This window comes from Protopterus annectens, chromosome 13.part0 (genome assembly GCF_019279795.1).
Source record: "Protopterus annectens isolate FY-2018-M chromosome 13.part0, PAN1.0, whole genome shotgun sequence".
In the NCBI taxonomy this organism is placed as follows: domain Eukaryota; kingdom Metazoa; phylum Chordata; order Ceratodontiformes; family Protopteridae; genus Protopterus; species Protopterus annectens.
Window position 1 is genome coordinate 850522016 of NC_056747.1, and position 26155 is coordinate 850548170.

Below are 26155 nucleotides of genomic sequence, written 5' to 3' on the forward strand. Positions count from 1 at the left end.
ACATAAACATGGAATCTGGGAGTACGTGTAGAATTTGTCAGGTAGTGTTAACAAAGATTTCCTCAACAGCTATAACAGGTAGGAGGTGTAGACTGTAGGTACAACACAGTTCACTTATATACTTGTCTACAAGCATGGAATCTGGGAGTATGTGTAGAATTTGTCAGGTAGTGTTAACAAAGATTTTCTCCACAGCCATACCAGGTAAGAGGTGTACACTATATGTAAGACACAGTCCACTTAGATACTAATCTACAAACATACCATTGTACAAAGTAAAGACATTGGGTAGTGTAATATTACATGTAAGGGACAGATCACTGCAGTGACTAAGAAAGTTATGAAAACTACAGGAGTATATTAGTTGTTAACTGAACTCTCTCTCTCACCCCTACCATATGTGCTACAATAACCTAATTACACACCTCAATGGGTACATGTACACTCCAAACTTTTGTTGGGACATATGTCCTATTGGTTTATAAATATTCACATTTGGTTCTATGCATGTGCCATGTTAAAATACTCCCATACTGGTGGCCTGTTGCCATCAATGAAACCTGCATGCTGTTGTAATGGCTACTGTTGTCCCATATATGCATGTGTTCTGCTTGCTCTGCAACTGTTGTAAATCTGGTGTCTTGGGTTAATGGGAATACCTATGCATGCTGTTATAACTAATCATGAATGCTGTTGACTATTACTAACTAATATCTTCCTTAAAATTGCAACACCATAGCTTGTATGGGAAGGCCGGTCCCAGCGAACCCACCTGTCCTACCTCAGCTGGCCATGGCACTGGGCACCAGCACGTCTGGGGCCCAGCCTGGGACCTCCTCCTCTGTTGGCCCTGCACCACCTTCAGGTGGAACTGCCACGGGAGATGTGGCTTGCCCCCCCGGGAGTAGGGGCAGAGAGGTACCTGTCACCCACCGTCAAGTCCAGGCCGTGGTGCATAGCGAGCTCGACAAGGAGATTCAAGACAAGCTATGCCAGCTTGAGGGCTACATGGCTCAATTAGAGGGTGAGCCTGCCCCTCCTACCCAGTCCCGAGCACAGCCACCTTTGGGGCCATTAAGGTGCAGTGGTGACTGCCAATGGGTGAGGACCTCAGTCTCACTGTTTCCATTTGGGGGCTCATGGACTTGCAATTCCCAAACACCCCTCCCCGTCCAAGATGTTTACCCCCCAAATGTGTCATATACCTCCCCTGTATGCATCTTGTTTGTCTTGTCTGTTAACCTACCCAACCTACCTCCCCAAATATACCTACTACCCCTCCCCAACATCCCACTCTCACCTGAAAAAAAAAGGGCAATCTGTTCCCAAAAAAAATCTCGCTCCGTACATAGCTGTTCATTTGGCACACATGTCCACTGGACATATGTAATCCAGTCTGGGGGTTTGAGTCTCCAAATCTATCTCCAAATTCAGTGTATATACACAGCTGTTGCTGTAGAAGAAATGGGCAGCTATGGACCTTCCCTACACCCTTCCTGCACATCCCCGGCTATTTTCCTTACTATCTTTCCCTGTTTGTACTCCTTTTATCACCACTTTCCTACCAACGCCTTTTTCTTTTCTTTTAAAGAAATTAGTGTGGAGGTAAGCAGGAGTAAGCACTTTTAAGCAGCAGTAAGCGGGTTTAAGCCTGTTTGCATGGGGTTAAGCAATGCCTACACACCTTAAGCAATTTAGAAGCTAAATGAGTGTAAGAAACTGTAACAGGAAGTTAGCAGTGCTTACCTCCATGCAAACACACGCAAACCCGCTTACAACTGCTTTAAAGTGCCTTAATCACTCTGTATTAAATGGCCTGTGTTCTGCCCAGCAACAAAAAAAACAGCCTCTGCAAGGCTCAAACCCAGGACCCTGCACACCATACACAAAGTGATTTATGACTAAGCCTTGCCAGATATAAATAAATGTGATGTTTTCAGAAGCCCAGTCATGCCGCAGTACAGAGAATGTATACCAATATCTAGATCTATGTGTGTGTAAATATATTAATATCTAAACAGATACAACATATATATATATATATATATATATATATATATATATATATATATATATATATATATATATATATATATATATATATATATATATATATATATATATATATATATATATATATATATATATATATATATATATATATATATATATATATATATATATATATATATATATATATATATATATATATATATATATATATATATATATATATATGTGTATATTTTTAGAAATATACACATATATATAAATATATATGAGCATATATACATGCAAATGCCTACATCTACACATATATATGTCAACACCTATATGTCTACATATACATAGCAAGTTAAATAAATGTACACAGATATATGTCTCTGTAGGTATATATGGACATAGTTATAAATATGTAAGCAAATATGTATAACTATATAGGTGTATATGGCCATATATCTGTAGATAGCAATGGTAGATTAATAGAAACATATATGTCCACATGCACTGTTAATGGGGTTGAGAGGCCCCAAACAATATACGTCTTGTACGAATTGGCATACCCCCTCCCACAGCCAAACACGTCCACCCTGCAATACACTACCAAGTGCTGCAGATCCCATAATCAGGACCTGACACGTCATGGGCACATGATGTTAACAGTACCACATCCTACCTGTATGATGTCAGGATGGTATTCATAACATATCATGCAGTACAGTCTGGCTCACATAGGATATGTAAAATGTGGAAGCTATCAAAATCCCCAGGATACATATGCACAGCCACATATATACAGATACAGATATACATATATATATATGTGTGTATATACATATATATATATATATATATATATATATATATATATATACATACATATGTATAGATATACATGTGGCTACACATACACACATAGATATATGTACAGTAAGATACTTATTTAGTAGACACACACAATGTGATACACCCACTATGCCTACAGTTAACACCCTAACAACTGGACACTGGATGACCCACTCATATAAATGACATTCGTTGCCTGCAACATATACCCACAGAGAGGTCATAGGATAAACACCACACACAGGTTTGCAGAAATAGGATACCTTTATTTGTGTACTATTACAAAATTACATGCCATGTCATATAGCTGTTCAGACACTGATATCCATATCAACAGAGTAATGCAATTGTGAAACAGTTACACTAATACAATAGCCTGGAAAGGTCCACAACTGTTGCTGTCCAGGCCAAGACCTTCAAATTGTACATTAGTTAAGACAGACTGGGCCACAGGATACCAGGCAATCAACAGTAAGTAATGCAGGTGTATAGTCCAGCAGCCTCTATCTACACTCTGTAAACAATTGCTAGGTGGTAAAGACTTCAATTGACCAAATGGGATATAACTGTTACATAACAAGGCATAACGGACACCATCACAGGCACACTGGCAAACAGAACAGTCTGTATGGCAAGAGGCAGTAGGCCCTCAGTAACCCACTTTATGTAAGTAATGTCAAGATAGGTGACATGTATGGTACTCTACATCCAGATACCTTAAGGCAGCTCAAACCTGATACCCCCACATGTTGTAACTGCCTAGGTTATGTATGGTGCATCCCCCCTCCATAGACTCAGTAATTCATGGCCATATACCACTGTTACATAAACTGGCCTCTGGAGTGCATATGGGCACACATGTAATGTGTAGGTGAAGTCCACACATATATGGCCCCAGCCCCATAGTATGTGTGGGGGATACAACAGCAGTGGACTGCTGGCAGGCATGGCAGCATGGTATGCGTATATGTGTATATGTATCTCTATCTGTATATGTGTAGACATATACTGCTCTGTATATGTATATATCTGGGTGTGTATATGCATATCTATATACATATACACACACCCATATATGTCGATATGTATATGTGTAATTATCTATATAGATATCTGGATAATCATATGTGCTTATATATTCACCATTTGACCATATATCCTGAACATGGGGTGTAGCCCTACCTCAACCCCTATAGTCCCACCTTCATAGTACAAAGGAATGTCAGGCATGTATAGCAGGTATATTAGCAGACTATTGCTACTGTAATAGGGATTGTCTTCACAGACATGGTGTGTGTGTGGGTGGTCACATCTGCTTTACACATGTGCACCATTGGCTACTGACAGACATCCTAAGGACATCATAGTACAGTACCGCTGCAAGCATATAATGCTCCTGTGGGCTACAGCAGAGATATTGGCCAATAGATGTGGACATTCTGACACACTCTGTACAGTCCAGAGGTATACACAGAACCCCTTAGTGCAGAACATGTGGACCAAGCCTGACAATATGGATGTTAACAGCCATGTAGATGGGTATAACACATAATGACTGGTATACATTTGCCTCATAGGTTATGCATTCACACACCTCTGTCCTGACACATAATAACTGCTGGTACAGAGCTGCCACGGCCACATACTACCCACTAGATATTGACATACATCTGTACAGCATCCCACTACTCTGTCTGACATACATGACTGTTAAGGGAGGCCCGGCAGCAGTACATCTGGAAAGTATCTGGACATGACACCTTGCTGGGTAAGTACACTAAGTTGCTAGGCATGTAACAAAGCACTGTGCAGGCTACAGGCAGACTGGCTCAACACTGGCCTACATCTCCTATGGAGGAATGCACATGTACCTGCATATATAGCAGGCTCTACAGACATGTCACAGCACAGGTTAAGATACACCTGTGTGAAAGTGCATAACCACAACCAATGTGAACACTGCCACAGCCACATATGGTAAGCTAGCATACTATTACAGTATATGGACTATCTGTTCAACACCATCCTCATTTGTGCCACTCACACACTGACCCTGCATATACTGGGCTGCTACACAGTGTGGTCTGATGCCCGTCTGTGGTATGGGACATGTGTGTGTATGGCCCTACAAACATGTAAGCCAATAAGGTAACATACAGTGGAGCAGCATGTAACATCAGATAGGACGGGACCTAGGACGATGACATCTACCACAGTCTGTACACAGGCCAAAGTACATATTATCAATACACACTGTCAGCATTCACCATAAGTACACAGACCTCAGTACTGTAACAAACAACCACAGAATGTCCAGGTCATGTCATCAAATATAACCCCTACTGTACATAACATGTGTAACAGTCTGATATCTCACTGGCTTATCAGATATGATGACACTAATGATGGTGTACAGCACATATGCACCTCTTAATGCACGACATATGTGCAAAGGTTGACAGAGTTCTGGCTGGAAGCACATACACCAGGGCCAATATTAACATGTTGCTGTGATAACCTCATACATTTACTGTTGTAACAGGGTTTGCTGCAACATATGTCCTATGAGAGATATGAGGTCAGTAACTGTCATGGCTTTCACTATCTACAGACTGCAATTATCACACTACCTGCTGCAGTACACAGATAGATGTTCTGTGGGTAATGCATAAAACCAAAGGCACAGCACACTGCCCAGTCTGCAGATGACCCTACAGATGGGGATTCCTCATAAACATAGAACTGACATGGCAGGTATTAAAACATGTAGGGCAGCCATATCCACACACACACTGTTAAACCAACATTACTCCAAATGCAGTATAGCAGCACTTACAGTCTGCAGTCAGGTCATGCACATCCACCTCCTGTGTGTTACCCTGTTTCCACAGTGCATGTTGTTAGAGATAAATCCCCAATCCATCTGAGATGCTGTTTGCCAAACAGATCTAGTTCCTGCTCATACTGAATGAAAAGGCCCAACACCAACATGATGTTCCTAGATATTGGAATGCGTTTCCATGCAATTGGCTATGGGAATGTTACCACAGCTGTTCCACATGCAATCAGCTAGGGGAGGGCTGCAATTCATGCAGAGGCCATCAGCTGATCATGAGCATCACTTAAAATGCACATGCTGCTGCCTTAGAAAAGCAGGTGTAGGTCTCCACATCCACCAGTGAGGGAGTGAAAGAGGCAGACAAAGGCATTGACAAGTCACGAAGGGGTGGGAGAGTAAAACCTAAGCATGTTTGTGTCACACACCTACCAGCACAGGGTATCAAATCCCTGATGACTATGTAGTGCTGTCACAGTCCTATGCAGTTACTGGATGCGCCACATAGGTTACCTCCTATGGAGTTCTCAGAACATATATGTGATGGTGAGTGACATCTGCAACAGGGATATGGTAGCTATATGGTAGGTGAAGTACACATGCCTGTCCACATGAACAGGTGCCAGCGTCAACACAGCCACACTCTCAAAGGGACGCACATACATTGGCACACTTGGCAGTGCCAGGGATACAGCTCATCACTAGTGAGATTGCCACAATACATTACTGTGCAGGTATCGCATGCACCACATGGGTCATACGGAGGGTCTATGGGCAAAAGGTATGGGGAGGTGTCTGGCATCAGACAGCATGCTTCAGTATACCACTGGGGGCTGTAGTGAGTGTGGATGTGATCATACCCATCATACAACACACACACAAACACACCGAGTACCAGTACCAACATGCATGGGTGCATTTATGCACGGGTATGTGGTGGTCAACTGTGTCAGATAGCTATACAAGGCAGGGAGATGGGTACACCTTGGCATCAGGCCACATGACAATGGTCTGCATTGTGGCTCAGGGCTGTGGTTTCTGCGTTTGCATTGTATCCACCATCCAGTTACCTGGGTGACTATTGCGTGTGCCCAATGCTGTGCATCAATTGCCATGTATGTGTTTCATGTGGCCAATGCTGTGCATCGCTTGCCATGTATGTGTTCTGTTGTCCATGACATGGACAGTGTCTGGGATGTGCACACCTCCCACATGCATGTACAGTGACATGTGGAACTGTACCTGGGGTAGTGACATGTGGAACTGTACCTTGGGTGTTGGGCCTATGTTGTGTGCACATGTGCCAGTCTTTGCTACCTGTGGCAGGAACTGGTAATGGACAGCAGGTTACCCCTGCACTTAAACTGATAGCATGCTAATGACATTCCCTGACGTCAGTGGCATATGTCCATACAGGGCATGTTTTCAGGAATGGTATGTCTTTTGTGGGTCACATGTGATGACTCCACAGGTGTTGCAGGTGTCCAGTGGGGAACATGGGGAAGGTGCACTGTCTGCATGTATGTGCCTATTGGACAGATAGATAGGGTGCCTTGCCCTCTGTAGGCCACTGCATTCACTCCATAGTTACTATCAGTTGCCAATATGCAGTGTACAACACACATATTGGCTGTTGCCTCGGCATGTGTGTATGAGACATGGGTTGAGAGTGTGCTCTGGGTAATACAAACTGTGATTGCCTGGCCTTGATGTCACATGTATGGGTATGTATTTCCACCACAACCTCTCAGCTATTTCACATCTATTATCCCTGTACAGTGGGCATTGTGATATATATTAGGGCCACCATATAAGAAATTACCTGCTCCACATTGGGCCCAGGTCATGTTTGAGAGTAGAACCCCTACCTAACTAGTTTATTAAACTACAGCACTACAAAGTTATAGTACACACCATGGAGATTACTAGAGTACTCCTTCCCCAAAGGTGTATATCACATTGGCTGACATCAGCAGGATAGCCAAAGTAGGGCATTTGACATGTACTGAGTGTGACTAGCCTAAAATGCATTGCTCCCTACACAGACATTTGAACACACACAAAACATCCACAACTGACATGTGTGGGTATAGAACCCCTATCAAAGGTCTGTATCACACTTCAGCATGGAGCTGTTATAGGATGCACCACATGGACTACTGGTGAGCTCCTTTCCCCAAAGATGTATATCACATTGGCTGACATCAGCAAGATTGCCAAAGTAGGACAATTGACATGTACTGAATGTGACTAGCCTAAAATGCATTGCTCCCCACCCAGACATTATAACACACACAAAACATCCACAACTCACTTGTGTGGGTATAGAACACCTAACAGGTGTCTATATCATACTACAGCATGGAGCTGTTATAGGACACACCACGGGGATTATTGGATAACTCCTTTCCCAAAGGTGTATTTCACAATGAATGACATCAGCAGGATTGGCTAAGTTGGGCATTTGAAATGTATGGAGTGTGACTAGCCTTTAATGCATTGCTCCCTACACAGACACTGAAACACACACAATGGGTGGGAATAGAACCCTACCAGAGTGCTAAATCACATTACAGCAGTACGCAGTTATGGAACACACTATGGAGATTACTGGGCTAAGACCTTTCCAGAGGTGTATTTCTGGGTGGATGACATCAGCAGCCTTGCCAAAGTTGAGCATTTGACTTGTAGGGAGTGTGACTACCATAAAAAGCATTGCTCCTTACACAGAAAGGCACACAATCACATGCCATGTCTTGAATTGGAACATCTACCTAGCTACTTTATCATACTACAGCAGTACACAGTTACAGGACATGTTACAGAGATTAAGGAACTACAACCTTCCCAGAGGTGTATTTCTAGGTGAATGACATCAGCAGGCTTACCAAAGTAGAGCATTTAAATTGTAGGGGGTGTGACTTCCCTAAAAAGCATTGCTTTCTTTATACACAGAGTCAGACAGGCACACACACACACACACACACACACACACACACACACACACACACACACACACACACACACACACACACACACACACACACAATTGTCAAGGCGGGGGTTAGAACTCCAACCTAATTACTTTATCACACTACAGCAGCACACAGTTGCAGGACGCAATACAGAGATTACTAGAATACAAGCTTCCTAGAGATGTATTTCTAGGTGGATGACATCAGCAACCTTACCAAAGTAGAGCATTTAAATTGTAGGGGGTTTGACTACACTAAAAAGCATTTCTTTTTACACAGACAGACACACACACACAAACACAGTCATCATGGCTGGGGTCAGAACTCCTATCTAACTAGTTTAGCACACTACAGTAGTACACAGCTATGACACATGCTGTGGAGATTACGGGGATGCAACCTTCCCAGGGATGTATTTCTAGGTGGATGACATCAGTGGCCTTACCAAAGTAGAGCATTTCAATTGTAGGGAGTGTGACTACCCAAAAAAACCTTGCTCTCTACACAGACACACACACACACACACACACACACACACACACACACACACACACACACACACACACACACACAGTTGCCGAAGCTGGGGGCAAAATGTCTACCTAACTAGTTTAGCACACTACAGCAGTACGCAGTTATGGGACACAACTCTCCCAAAGCTATATTTCACAGTGGGTGACCTCAGCAGGCTTGTCATAGTGGAGCTATGGGGAGGGCAGTGTGTGTGCATGGGCCATAACCCATTCATCTAGGGGTTGACACGCCACATGCGGGCACAACCTTTGTCATATTTCACAGGTACGTGTATACAGCTGCTGGATGACTACTTCCTTGAACAGTCTTGTTGTTGCACAACTGGCACGTGCACCACATACTCTGTAATGCTGAGAGATACCGATGGCTAGTATCTGCAGTGAGTGACATCTGACCCTCGTGTGGTTGTGGCCCTTTGCCTGTGTGCTGGGTGTGAAAGACCTGGATGGCTCCTTGTCACAGTCACCCTCTTTCACACATCTATATATGTCTACCTTTGGTTTATTATAGTGTGTTGTCCTTACATATATGCCTGTATTCCTATCTGCTGTGTGTGCAAAGCATGAGTGGTGCATACAGAGGAGTGTCTGCACTAACATCTGCGGCTGCCAGATATGTCCGGTTCACTGGTGTTTGCAGACATGGCCTTCATGTGTTGAAGTGTGTGAGCATGCCCAGTATGACCTTTCAGTATGTTGTTGACTGACATTGCCTTCATTTCTCTGTGTGTGGGCATGCCCAGTATGGCCATCTGTACTGAATATGTGGATTGAGTCCAGCTCGTTTGTACTGCAGTGCTGACCTTTGTGTTGTACACCTACAGGTAGCATGCTGTCTCTGCAGGGTATCCATCGATCATTTGGCATGGACTGTTACTACATTTCTGCATTTCTGCATTTCTACATTTCTGCATTTCTATGTAGGATGGGGGGCACACCTGACTATTTCTACATTTCTACATAGGATTGGGGGGGGCACACCTGACTGTTACTACATTTCTATGTAGGAGGGGGCGGTCACCTGACTATTTCTACATTTCTACACAGGATTGGGGGGCCCACCTGACTGTGACTACATTTCTACATAGGATGGGGGGGGCACACCTGACACTTGCACACATTTGCTAGGACTGTATTGGTATGTCGGGTACTCCATTTCAGTCTGTTGTCTTACCTGTTGTGCTGACTAGAGGCATACCAGTGTACTACAGACCTTAGCTTTTAATTACCTACATATTAGTTTCTGACTTCCTACCCTTCAGAACTGACATCCCACTGCCTGATCTGCTGTAGTCTGTGTAGGCCTGGGAAGAGGTTACCCATAGGCCTCATTCAGAGGCCATAGCACTGCCTTTGTTTATGTTTGCCTACACTTGTCCTGCTGGCTGTGACTGTTGTTGGGTATGTGAACCCCCCGACTGGCATGTGTGAGTCACTTACTTTGTGGGTGTCCCAGTATTGAGGGTGGTGCTGCAGGGCTGCCTATGTTGGATGCACATAGTACACTCTCTACACATGGTTAGGCACAGGTAGTGTAATGTTTGGCATCCCTTTTACTGTATGTGAGAGTCAGAGAGAGGTGTTATTCCCTGGGTCCCTCCTGTGTCAGTGTATGTGCTATGCGTTGCCTCTTTGCCAAGGCCAGGGTATACTGGGCACGCCTCCTTCTGCCTACTGGGGCAGGCTCAGCTTGTTCCTCCTCCAAGTCACTCTGTGCCTGTGCAGGCCTTGGCAATGGTGGGGGCTGTGTGGCCCTGCCCCGTGCTGTTCCTGCTGCAGCTTTTTCCACAGGATCATATTGTGTAACATGGCACATACGATGACAATTTGGGTACATGTAGCTGGTGAGTACGACAAGGCTCCACCGGATGTGTCCAGGCACCAGAACCATGACTTGAGCATCCCAAACACATGCTCTACTATAATTCTGGTCTGTGCGTGTGCCTTATTATGGAGTTATTGTTCGGGTGTGTGTGCATTTCTGATGGGTGTCATCAGCCATGGCTCCAGTGCATATCCAGCATCCCCCAATAGGTGACCGTAAGGGATGTCTTCATTGGCAAATCTCTGGTACAGCTGCATCAGATGCCAGATATGGGAATTGTGATAGCTTCCAGGGCAGCCAGCACACACATTCATTATTATGCCCTGGGCATTGCACGCAACCTGGCAGTTGATGGAGGGGAAGCCTTTGCGGTTGATGTAGACCCTTCCCTGCTCACCAGGTGGTGCTTTGATGCATATGCACATGCAGTCTATAGCACCCACTACCTCAGGGTATTCTGCTATTTGTTGGAACAGTTGCATATTGCTGGCCAATGCCTCATGGGTGTTGGGGAAATATAAGTGCTCACAGACATGTGCTGACATGGCATCCAGGAACTGGTGGAGTATCCTGGATGCCGATGCCTGTGAAATCCCCATCATATTCCCAGTTGGCCTTTGGAAGGTACCTGTAGCTAGTATTCTTAGGCCTACACATACCTTGGTATCCACTGGAAAGGGTTCCCCTCTGTTAGTTCTGTGTGTCAGGCATGGCTGGCACAGCTCAACAATTTGCTGTAGGAGGTCCCTGTCCACACCATAGTGCTTCACTATCTCCAGCTCATGTAGCTCCTGGTAGGTTACCTTGCATCTGTACAATCTTCTCCGTCTCCTTACTGTGGGTTGGTGGACAGCATTCATATCCTCACCACCCTCAGCCTCTTCCACAAGTTGTTGTATGTTAGCTATTGCAGTCCCTATCATTTTGCTGTACTGAGTGTTAAAAGTTCCCCGCTTGTTTACACAGGTGGTGTTGAGTGTGGGGAAAACCAGAGGGGAAGGTGTTTGCATAGTTTATAATAGTGTTCTGGGCTGGGCTGGTCTGCTGCCTGTGTAATTGGCTGATTCTGATACATTTCACCTGCCAGCTAAGCTATTTCTCCTTGATCACCTTCCTACTGCTGTGTTCCCTTCCCATTACCTTCCTGTTTAAGCCTGGGGGTGCACCGCACAAACAGAGTGCTCAAATGTGCACACTGCTGCTATTTCCTGGTTTAACTTTCACACCCACTTAGGCTTTGTACAGAGTGCTAAGCAGGTTTAGACACACGCCGTAGCTTAGCTGTACTAAGCTAGGAGCAATCCTTAGCCACAGGGTTCCAATCCATTTACAGTATGCCTGACACCACCCCCCCCCATGATGTCACCTAACTCCTAGGCTTGCACCAAGCTATTCCTACTCTTACACTGTTGGGACCTGACTCACGTGCTGGGGAAAACTGGGATTCACTATCCTTCCCCTCATTTCCATGGGATTGCCTGCTAATGCATAGTTACATGTCTCACACTGAGCCTGCCCCCTTAGCAACCACTACTCACTGGCCAGGTTGTCTTCTGCCTGCCACTGACTTGCATGGCAGAATAGTGATTTTAGTTAGAATGCTTATTTTAGGTTTATTAATTTCTCCTTGATCCCGTTTGCATGCCACTGCCCTATGCTTAAACAGCCGCGATCAGCTAAAAAAAAAATAAAAGTTGATTTTTGTATTTTTTTTTGTTTGCAATCCCAGTGGCCTTATACTTGGCCATTGGCATGCTTACTACATGATATGCAGCCTTTATTTGGGGCTGTCACAGCTCCATTTTAGATTTTGCAGATAGCACTAGTCCTGCATGGACTGTTGCAAGCTTCCTGGATTGCAAAATCACCTCATTTGCATAGATTTCTCCTGCAAATGGAGTGATTTGCATACCAGGGCTTAGTCCATGCAGGATTAGTGCAGGAGTGCTCATGCACTCCCATGCAGGCTGTTTCTGGATCGCACGACAGATATATTGCCTGCTTGCGCTCCTGCACCAATCTTGCACTCTGTGCAAGCTTTTGAAAATCCGGGAGAGAATGCATGACAGATGTTTGGACAGTGTAGGGACACGAGGAGTGCGTTGGCTATAGAGGAACAGTAAGGAGCATGTGATCAATTAGGAATATGGCAATGGTAAGTAAACAGCACCAAAATGAACTTTAAAGTGAGAACAATGTGAGGCTGCAGGAACAGTATAAGGACAATGCATTGATGAGGAACAATAGTCACATGAGCTAACCAACAGAACAGTGTGATGTTATAGTGATGTATGTGAATCTGCGTAAGAGAAGCAATGTGAATATGTAGAATGTAGAGCAGTCTAATGACAGTATACAGGTGCAGGAACAATGCATGCTGATGGTGCAATAGTGTGGCAGCAATGTGTAGGTGGTGCTGTAGAGACAGTTTAGAAATATGGAAATAAGGGGGGGCATTTTGGGAACATGGGTAGAGTCTGTTGATATGCAGCCTAGTCAAGATATCAAGATATTGTGTGGATAGGAATCTGGAAAATGTGATGACAATGAAATGTCAGTACTAAGGATGTGGTGTCATTGTTACATTTTGGAGACAGAGGAGCAGTGATGGCCTGTATGAGCATATAGGGCAAGGCAAGACTATGAGGATGTGGGGTAATGGGAAGACATAGGGAAAGTGAAAGAAAGAAATGTATATTGGTGTAGGAAGCATCTTTGTTGGGATATGTGGATATTGTAGGAATGCAGAGACAATATGTGGCTTGAAGAACAGTTCAGAGACAATGGATATGGAGACAGTGAGGGGATGTGATAAGACTGAGGAAACACTGGGTGGTAGTATAGTGCATACTGATAGCATAGGAATTGTATTTATTTGTTTGTTTTGCTGCAGTCAGGCAGTCTGGACATAACATGAAAATGGAAATATAAGAAAAGTGAGGGAGTAAAGACAGCATAGCAGTGGGGTTAAGCAGCTGAGATGGTGGCACTGTGAGTGTGAAAAGAGTAACAGTGTGAGAGTGTGGGAATGTAGACACAAACATAACAAAACCTGGGAAAATACAAAGACAATATAGGATATATGTAGATAGTATGTGGACACTGTGATGTGAAAATGAAAAGGTGGCATATAGATGAAACAAAGAATACAGAAGTGCATGGGCACAGTGCTGGGCAACATGAGGACATGGAACAATCTAAATACAGTGTTGATATGTGGGCACAGTGACAACACATTGTGGGAATTTGACAATACAGGGACCATGTGGGATATCTGAAAGTGCTGAGACAATTTTAGGATATTTATTTTTATTTTATCCATTTGACATTTGTTTTACAGGAAAAGTCAGGCCAGGCATGAGCCCATTTTCAATAGAATCACAAGGAGAAAAGCTCCAGTAAAAAAAGTAATTTTTAAATGGCATTTGTGATAGTACAATCAAGGCAATATGAACAAGTAAACACAGAAATGTTTTCAAAATGTAATAAAATATTTCACACAGGTTTGTATAGGAAAGATATATATGTAAAAAGCTATAACCCATATATAAATGATAGCTAGTAATAGTTTGCTAAAAAAAATTAAATTGAGTCTTGCTTCATATAAGGAACCTTGAATTGCATAAACCAGTAAACCAAGAGGAAAGAAATGGACATTTAAAGGGTGCTGCATAGTTAACTGGGATTAAATTTTGCAAAAAAGGATTTATAAGCCCATGTATGTAGAATATTTTCAGTGATCAAAAGCAGTCTGTTTTGGGGAACATCCAAATAAACATAACCATCTCAAATTTAACATCTTCAAGAACATTATATTTCATGACTTCATCCATTTGCATCACTGATGGGGGGTTCTGTCCTCCATACTTCTGTTACTTATACTTATTAGGTACAAGGTAAAGTATCTCAGAGTATCACCAATTCTCTGAGGTATAGCTATACCTCAGAGAATTGGTGATATTCTGAGATTTAATTTCAGAATTAGTACATATTCCCCCTATTTGCACTTTAATTCTCACAGTTCTAAAAATAACTTGTCCTATACTTTCATTTCTAGATTCTCATTGTTTATTTTGTGCCTAGTATCATGGTTATATCATTCTTCCCCTTTTTGCAAACAGTGTTTTTTTTTCTTGTTCCACTTCCAATGTCTCTTAATGGCATTGCTCTAGGCCCACCAAGTTCACCAGTCATGCCCACATTGTTATTTGCTACTCTGGCATTTACCTGACTGTTTTCTATTTATAGAATGACTTCATAAGTCATCAGTAGAATTATCTTCTCCTTTTGTGTACTACAGTCTGGAATCGTTTGACTGAAGACTTATGGATCGTTTCCCAATTCTTTGGGGAGGAAATGATTTTGAGTTGGTAAATGTGGTTTCTAACTCTTTCTGATTTTTGATCTATACAAATATTTTTTCAAAACTATACATATAATCAAACTTTTACTTAAACAAAGAGATAGAACCTGGTTAGTTTACCATACAATATCTACTCCAACCCTATCGCACCACCAGACCACTAAGATCCAGCAACAAAAATCACTTACAGATCACTAAAGCCAATAACTATGCTGGTAAAGCACTATTCTCTTGCGCCATAGCCAAATTATGGAACTCCCTCCCACCCACAATTACCTCTGTACTATCATGCACCCACTTCAAAACTTTACTAAAAGCGCACCTAAAAACATGCTGGCTATGCCCTTGCAACTCCCACTCTAATATTACCCACCCCATCCAACCACTACCTTTCTTTCCACCCCACTAACTACCTTGATTATAGCAAGCTCAGATGCTCATAAGCCTAGTACTTATTATACAGCAAGAACTTCTTATTGTAGCATTTGTTAATGTCTGTTATGTACTTTGCAGATAAAGATTCTAGTCGTCTACTGATGTACTATGTTCTTCATCTGTAAATATGTTTGTAATTAATTGATATGTTAAATTGTTAATCGCTATGTAATCCAATGTAACTACTGTCTGTTTATTTTAACTGTGGAGCTTTTCTCCCTGGGCCTCCGCTGAAAATGGACCTACGTCCAGTTGGACACTCCCAGTCAACAAATGTAAATAAATAAATAAATAAATATCACCAAAAACGTATCAAACCTAACTACCTATAAACAATTAAGGAATCAAGCAAAAAAACAAATCAAAGTAGATAAGTAACTGTACTTCCAATCCTGCCAAAAAAATGCCAAAACAACCCCCGTAAATTCTGGGATAACATAAACTATCTCCAAAGCCCAAGCCACTCCCCTATCCCAACCCCATTAACCACTAACAACACAGATCCCATTGTAACCCAAATCAACTCCTTCATAAATTCCATAACATCCCTGCAAGGCAACCAACCTAATAGACCTCTTACTCTCCCTACCGCTACTCCTGTTAATCTAACCCCTTCTGCTTTTCCTCCATTCAGACAAGCTACATAAAATCTCTCCTAGCTAAACTTAAACCCTGTGGTCTGGCTGCTGACCATCTCCCAAATGAATTCTTGAAATGTGCAGTCCCATCCATTGCTTACCACATATCTATCTTGATCAATTGCTCAGTTTCTGAACATTATGTGCCAACTCTCTGGAAAATATCCCACATCATCCTACTCCACAAAGGAGGTGCTTCCAAAGAGTTAACCAACTTTTGCCCAATTGCCATTCTATCCCCCCTTGCAAAAATCTTAGAAAAATGCATCCACAAACAGTTCCTCAACCATCTACTCTCTAACAATCTCTTATCCAATTCTCAACACGGCTTCATTCCCAAACACAGTACTTCCACTGCCCTAATCTCTTGTACTAACACCCTTCATCATCTCCTAAATGAAGGCCAGACAGTCTTCTCCATATTACTGGACATGTCAAAAGCCTTTGACACCATTTCTCATCAACATCTACTCAATACACTCTCAACCTATGGCATCAGGTTACCCTTTCTGTCCTGGTTCCTCAGTTATCTTTTCAATAGGCAGCAGGCCACCAAATGACAAAATACTCTCTCCTCCCTTCTCCCCATTTCTGTTGGCAATCCCCAAGGTTCTATACGTGGCCCTCTCCTCTTCATCTTACTCACAAACAACCTCAGCTCAGCAACAAAACAAGTCATGACTGTCCAATACACTGACGATGCTACCCCTTATATGCTCTGCCCCCACACCCCATGAACTTCAAATAAAAATGCAATCATCATTTCAAAGCATATAAAAATACCTATCAAATCACTGATTAATTCTCAACCCAAATAAAACCAAATTAATAATCTTCAAAAACAAAAAAATCCAAACCTTGTTATGCTCCTCTGTCAATACACCCCTCAAACGGAAGCAATATCAAACCCACAACTCATACTAAACTCCTAGGCGTCACTATTGATGAGAATCTAACTTTTGAAAAACATGTCTCTTTGACAATCAAAAAAGTTCACATCAAACTTGGCACCTTATATAAGCCCAGACTATATCTTACCCACAACGCCAGGCTTGCCACTGCCCGTTCTCACCTCCTTTCTTCCCTCCTTTACTGATCTCATGTACTCACCAACCTTCGCAAATCAGACCTAAATAATCTGGAATCTTGGTATCACAAAATTGCCATGTTTGCCTTGAATACCCCACACAGGACTCATCACTGTGCTGTGCTCTCTCAACTAAAATGGCTAGAACTCCCTAACCTTCTTGCTCTCAACCAACTATCGATGGTCCACAAAATAATTCACCTACCCACTAAATGCCCTGCCCTCTCCAATCTCTTCCATCCCAGTCTCGACCCCAGGACCCTCAGATCCTCCAACAAACTTACACTAAAGGTCACCCAATCCCACAACTATCACAGGGGTGTCTTTATTCAAATAAAATTACCATACTATGGAATATTCTCCCTCTTACAATTACTAAAAACCTTCACCATCATGAATTCAAACAACTACTACTAAACTACCTTGCTAATCATTGCTCTGCTCCTCCCCCGGATTTACTAAACTTCCATGCAGGACTAGCTTAGTCCTGCATGGAAGTGCCCGTTTAGGAGCAGGATGGCAGCACGTCATGCATATTAAGAAGGCATGCTGCTCGAGCTCCTAAGCTTACACGGAGCATGTATGAGTGCAGGGGGTGTGTCTGAGAGCAGAGCTCTCAGAATAAACACATCCCTGCAATGTAGAACAGCAGAAAGTGGAAAGAAATGAGCAAGATGGCTCATAGGTGTCCGCTCATGGTGTCCCCACCAACAGTCCCCCATGTGTACAACAGCAACAGTACATACCAATTAAATGAAGAAACCCGTGCATTCATATTGTTAAAAATCTGAGTACAGTTAACCATAGGTGCGCGGGTGTGCCCATCACTTAGCTACGGTTAAAGCAGCTTAAATGTTTGAAGAGGATAACAAGGAAGGTATATTAAATGAAGCAGCACAGCAATAGTGTAGTGGGCAGAGCAGTCACCTAACGAGTAGGTGTTTCTGGTTCAAGTCCCAGTGCAGCAACATTTATTTTACATGGCAAAGCACATTATAACCAATGTTTTTGTTGCAATACCCACTAAATAACACATATTTATGAACTGGAGTACTGCAGGAAATGCACATGTGAAGTATCAGTGTCAGAATGAATAAGGCACTAGTAAGCAGGTTTAAGCACAAATAAGCAGTAGTAAGCATATGTAAGCACTAGTAAATGTGTTTAAGTGCATTTGTGCAGGGTTAAGCACTGCCTACACAGATTGAGCAATGTGGAAGCTAACTGAGTATAAGAAAATGTAATCGGAAGTTAGCAGTGCTTACCTCCCGCAAACCCATGCACACCCGCATACAACTGCTGTAAAGTGACTTAATCACTCTGTATCCAATGGCCTGTGTTCTGCCCAGCAACAAAGTAAACAGCCTCTGCAAGGCTCGAACCCAAAACTCTGTACACTACAGTCACAGTAGTTAACCCCTAAGCCACCATAGCAGTACATAAGACTGAGGTTTCAACAAAGAAATCCTCACCACAGGAAAATCAAACTGAACATGTGAAAGGTATGTATGTGCAGGTTGATGTTGTATAACCTGCTACATAACATAAATATGTGAACTGGAGTACTGCTGCAAGGCTAGATGTGAGGTGTTATTGTAATAAAGTGTTGAAGTCCCCAGGACCCCATACAGTGTACTTACACATGAATCACAGATACCAGACACAGATATAACATGTAACAAATAATAAATCAATGCCAAAAGGAAAATATAATGTTAATTAAATATTAAGCAACGCTAAGCATTGCACAGCTCATCTTACTTGGTGTAAGCAATGTGTAGGCTGGCTAACTCAATCTGCCCAGTGGTATACCCCTTTAAGCAATGCCAACATTAAGTAAGCAGGTGTGCCCATACCATAGCCTTTTCAAAACTGTCCAATCACAAGGACAAGGAGACTAGGACTAGGACAACAAGGAGATTTAAGACAAGCTACGCCAGCTTGAGGGTCGCTTGGCACAATTAGAGAGTGAGCCTGCCCCTCCTACTCAACCCCAGCACAGCCACCTTTGGGGCCATGAAGGTGCAGTGGTGACTGCCCATGGGTGGGAACCTCAATCCCACTTTTTCCATTGGCGGGCTCATGGGCTTGCAACTTCTAAACCTCCCCTCCCCTCCCAAGATGTTTACCTCCAACATGTGTCATATACCGCCCCTGTATGCATCTTGTTTGTCTTGTCTGTTAATGTACCCAACCTACCTCGCCAAATATACCTACTACCCCTCTCCAACATCCCACTCTCACCTGAAAAAAAAGGGCAATCTGTGCCCACAAAAAAGTCTCACCCCAAACATAGCTGTCCATGTCGCACATGTGTCCACTGGACACATGTAATCTGGTCTAATTGGCATCACAACAAATTATTGTTGTCCTCACTCCCCAAGGTGTTTGAGTGTCCAAATCTACCTCCAAAGTCAGTGTATATGCACAGCTGTAGCTGTTGAAGAAATGGCCAGCTATGGACCTTCCCTACACCATTCCTGCACATCCCTGGATATTTTCCCTACTGTCTTTCCCTCTTTGTGCCCCTTTATTCACCACTTCCCTAACAACCCCTTTTTTTTCTTTTAAAGAAATTAGCGTGGGGGTAAGTGGGAGTAAGCACTTTTAAGCAGCAGAAGTGGGTCTAAGCCTGTTTGCATAGAGGTAAGCTATGCCTATACACATTAAGCAATTGAGAAGCTAACTGAGTGTAAGGACCTGTAACCAGAAATTTGCAGTGTTCACCTCTGCGCAAACCCACGCAAAGCTGCATAAAACTGCTTTAAAGTGCCTTAATCACTCTGTATCCAATGGCCTGTGTTCTGCCCAGCAACAAAATAATCAACCTTTGCAAGGTTTGAACCAAGAAACATGTATACCATACACAAAGTGACTGACCACTAAGCCATGCCAGACATGCATAAATCTGATGTTTGCAGTAACATAACATCCAGCCCAGTCATGCAACAGTACAGAGAATGTATACCAACATCTAGATGTATGTGTGTGTGTTTGTGTCTTTCGGCTTTTCCTGGTTAGGGGTCGCCACAGCAGAACTCCAGTCCGCTAATGATTGGCAGTAGATTTTTACGTGCTGGCTTGCCGGGCCTAACGCACAACCTTCAATGAAGGAACACCCACTCACGCATGTCTCCACACAGAAGACGCTCTAACTGAGAATCGAACGGGCAACGTCTAACTGTGAGGTGACAATGCTACCGCAGCACCACCACCGCAGTGTGTGTGTAAATATATTAATATCTAAACAGATACTACATATCTATATATATAAATATTCTGAAATATATAGATATATATAAATATATATGAACATATATACATGCAAATGCCGACATCTACACATATATATGTCAACACCTATATGTCCACATATACACAGCAAGTTACATATATGTACGCAGATATATATCTCCGTAGGTATATACGGACATAGTTATAAATATGTAAGCAAATATATATACCTATAAAGGTATATATGAGCATACATCTGTAGATAGCAATGGTAGATTGACAGAAACATATATGTCCACATGCACCGTTAATGAGGTTGGGGAGGCCCCAAACAATATACGTCTTGTACGAATTGGCATACCCCCCACAGCCAAACACGTCCGCCCTGCAATACACTACCAAGTTTATTGTATTTTGTTTGTTTTATTTAAATAGGGATTTTATTTATTTTCATTTATTTATTTTCTTATATTTCATTTCCCTCTTCCCCACCCACTAGGTGGACCAACCAGTACAGGCCCATCCAACCCTGCCTCTCCTCGACCCATATTTTCCGCCCCCCCACCCCCCTTTGCACACATGCAGCCACCATCCCTTCTCTGGTTACCAGGCTGTAGCTACCACATCACCACACTTTACCCATCCTCCATTCCTCCTCCCCTCGGGACTCATCTTGTACATTGTCCCGACCCAAGTATCTTCGGTCTTCCACACACTGTAGTCCATGCACATATGAACACAGCCATGCTTACTTGTGTAGACATCGTGTTACCACAAAGAAAGTCTTCCAATTTTTGATTCATCCCACATGGGACGAATGTTTTCTTGGTAATAACAATAGACTCCACAGGTGACTTTGTTTTCACCAACGGTTTTATTTTTAAGTATCACAAAGCATACGTGGTACACAAGGTTGCCCAGTATGCAGACGATACATAATAGGAACATCTAATTCAGGTATACGGGAATCACACAACTCTTGTATACACACGGCACTAGAGGTTCCCCTCCTGATAACTAAATTATTGTCTAATGAAGATGCACAAAGCACCTTACAGGACTACTGGCAACTGAATCACCTCTTTATTATAATGAAGATGCACACAGCACCTTGCAGGACCACTGGTCTCACAGTATTATTGGTTAAGAACTGCGTTGGTAATCTAAATAAACAGCTCGAAATATTGCAGTTAAACAATGGTTAAATGATTGCGTTTAATAATGACACGTCTTTCTGAAGAAGTCTTGATAATAAAAAAGATGAAAGCGCTAAATAATACAGGAGTCTTGAGTGTTTTCTCTTCAAGTCAGTTTGAATTCATTTTGAATGCTTTTGTGTCATGGAGTTTGTTCATTTTTAGTGATAATTATCTTCATTTTGTTGTGCGGTCTGGTAATATACATATATATATTTACTACATATATATTTGACTACACATACACATGCAGATATATGTACAGTAAGATGCTTATGTAGGAGGCGCACACAATATAGTACACCCACTATGCCTACAGTGAACACCCTAACAACTGGACACTGGATGACCCACCCATACAAATGACATTCGTTGCCTGCAACATATACCCACAGAGAGGTCATAGGATAAACACCACACACAGGTTTGCAGAAATGGAATGCCTTTATATGTGTACTATTACAGAATTACATGCCATGTCATATAGCTGTTCAGACACTGACATCCATATCAACGGAGTAATGCAACTGTGAAGCAGTTATACTAATACAGTAGTCTGGAAAGGTCCACAACTGTTGCTGTCAGGCCAAGCCCTTCAAATCATACATTAGCAAGGACAGACTGGGCAACAGGATACCACACCATCAACAGTAAGTGAAGCAGGTGTATAGTCCAGCAGCCTCTATCTACACTCTGTATACAATTGCTAGGTGGGAAAGTCAGCAATTGACCAAATGGGATGTAACTGTTACATAACTAAGGCATAACTGACACTATCACAGGCACACTGGCACACAGAACAGTCTGTATGGCAGGAGGCAGTAGGCCTGCAGTAACCCACTTTATGTAAGTAATGTCAAGATAGGTGACATGTATGGTACTGTACATCCAGATATCTTAAGGCAGCTAACCCATGATACCCACACATGTTGTAACAGCCTAGGTTATGTATGGTGCACCCCCCAGACTCATTAATACAGGGCCATATACCACTGTTACATACACTGGCCTTTGGAGTACATATGGGCACACATGTATTGTGTAGGTGAAGGCCACACATATATGGCTCCAGCCCCACCATATGTGTGGGGGCTACAACAGCAGTGGACTGCTGGCAGGCATGGCAGTGTGGTATACGTATATGTGCATATGTATCTCTAGCTGTATATTTGTAGAAATATACTGCTCTGTATATGCATATATCTGGGTGTGTATATGCATATCTATGTACATATACACACCCATCTATATATGTCGATATGTACATGTGTAATTATCTGTATAGATATCTGGATAATCATATGTACATATATATTCACCATATGTCCTGAACATGGGGTGTATCCCTACCGCAGCCCCTATAGTCCCACCTTCATAGTGCAAGGTGATGTCAGGCATGTATAGCAGGTATATTAGCAGACTATAGCTACTGTAATAAGGATTGTCTTCACAGACATGGTGTGTGTGTGAGATCACATCTGCTTTTCACATGTGTGCCATTGGCTACTGACAGACATCTTAAGGACATCATAGTACAGTACCGCTGCAAGCACGTAATGCTCCTGTGGACTACAACAGAGATATTGGCCAATAGATGTGGACATTCTGACACACTCTGTGCAGTCCAGAGGTATACACAGAACCCCTTACTGCAGAACATGTGGGCCAAGCCTGACAATATGGATGTTAACAGCCATGTAGATGGGTATAACACATAACGACTGGTATACATTCATTGCCGTCTCACAGCAAGAGTTTCTCTGGTTCGATCCTCAGCTTGAGTGCCTTCTGTGCAGAGTCTACATGTCCTCCCTGTGGTTGTGTGGGTTTCCTCCGGGTGCTCCGGTTTCCTCCCACATCCCAAAGACATGTTGTAGGTGGATTGGACACTCTAAATTGGCCCTAGGAGTGAGTGCGTGAGTGTGTGTGCCTTCTGTGGAAGGTTGGGCACTGGGCTGGCAACTCAACACCGTAAAACTCCACTGCCAATCATGAGCGGACAGGTAATCTGCGACCCCTAACCGGGAAAAAGCCGAAAGAACAAGAAGAAGAAGATACATTCGCCCCCATAGGTTGTGCAGTCACACACCTCTGTCTGTTCTGACACATAATAACTGCTGGTGCAGGGGTGCCATGGCCACATACTACCCACGAGACATTGACATGCATCTGTACAGCATCCCACCACTCTGTCTGACATACATGACTGGTAAGGGAGGCCTAGCAGCAGTACATCTGGAAAGTATTTGGACATGACACCTCACTGGGTAAGTACACTGAGCTGCTAGGCATGTAACAAAGCACTGTGCAGGCTACAGGCAGACTGGCTCAACACTGGCCTACATCTCCTATGGGGGAATGCACATGTACCTGCATATATAGCAGGCTCAAGAGGCATGTCACAGCACAGGTTAAGATACACCTGTGTGACAGTGCATAACTACAACCAATGTGAACACTGCCACAGCCACATATGGTAAGCTAGCATTATATTACAGTATATGGACTATCTGTTCAACACCATCCTCCTATGTACCACTCATACACTGACCCTACATATACTGTCCCGCTACACAGTGTGGTCTGATGGCCGTCTGTGATATGGGACATCTGTGTGTATGGCTCTACAAACATGTAAGACAATATGGTAACATACAGTGGAGCAGCATGTAACATCAGATAGGATGGGACCTAGGACAATGACATCTACCACAGTCTGTACAAAGGCCAAGGTTTATATTAACAATACACACACTGTCTGCATTCACCATAAGTACACAGACCTCAGTACTGTACAAACAACCACAGAATGTCCAGGTCATGTCATCAAATATAACCCCTACTGTAAATAACATGTGCAGCAGTCTGATATCTCACTGCTTGTTATCAGATATGATGGCACTAATGACGGTGTACAGCACATGTGCACATCTTAATGCACAACATATGCGCAAAGGTTGACAGAGTTGTGGCTGGAAGCACATACACAGGGCCAGTATTGACATGTTGCTGTGATAACCACATACATTTACTGTTGTAACAGGGTTTGTTGCAACATATGTCCTATGATGGATATGAGGTCAGTAACTGTCATGGCTTCCACCATCTACAGACTGCAATCTTCACACTACCTTCTGTAGTTCACAGATAGATGCTCTGTGGGTAACACATGATGCCAAATGCACAACACACTGCCCAGTCTGCAGATGACCCTACATATGTGGATTCCTCATAAACATAGACCTGACATGGCAGGTATTAAAACATGTAGGACAGCCATATACACAAACACACTGTTAAACCAACATTACTCCAAATGCTGTATAGCAGCACTTACAGTCTGTAGAAAGGTCAGGCACATCCCCCTCCTGTGTGTTGCCCTGTTTCCACAGTGTATGTTGTTAGAGGTAAGTCCCCAATCCATCTGAGATGCTGTTTGCCAAACAAAAGCTCTAGTTCCTGCTCACAGTGAATGAAAAGGGCCAACACCAGCATGATGTTCCTAGATATTGGAGTGTGTTGCCATACAATTGGCTATGGGAATGTTACCACAGCTGTTCCACATGCAATCAGCTAGGGGAGGGCTGCAATTCATGCAGAGGCCATCAGCTGATCATGAGCATCACTTAAAATGCACATGCTGCTGACTAAGAAAAGCAGGTGTAGGTCTCCACAGCTACCAGTGAGGGAGTGAGGGAGGCAGACAGAGGCATTGACAAGTCAGGGAGTGGTGGGAGAGTAAAATCTAAGTATGTTTGTATCACACACCTATCAGCACAGGGTGTCAAACCCCTGATGACTATGTAGTGCTATCACAGTCCTATGCAGTTATTGGATGTGCCACATAGATAACCTGCTGTGGAGTCCTCAGAACATATATGTGATGGAGAGTGACATCTGCAGCAAGGATATGGTAGCTATACGGTAGGTGACATACACGTGCCTGCCCACATAAACAGGTGCCAGCGTCAACACAGCCACACCCTCACAGGCATGCGCACCCATTGGCACACTTGGCAAGGCCAGGGATACAGCTCAGCACCAGAGAGATTTCCACAACAAATTACTGTGCAGGTATCACATGCACCACACGGGTCATACAGTGGGTCTATGGGAAAAAGGTATGGGGAGATGTCTGACATCAGACAGCATGCTTCATTATGCCACTGGGGGGATTGTAGTGAGT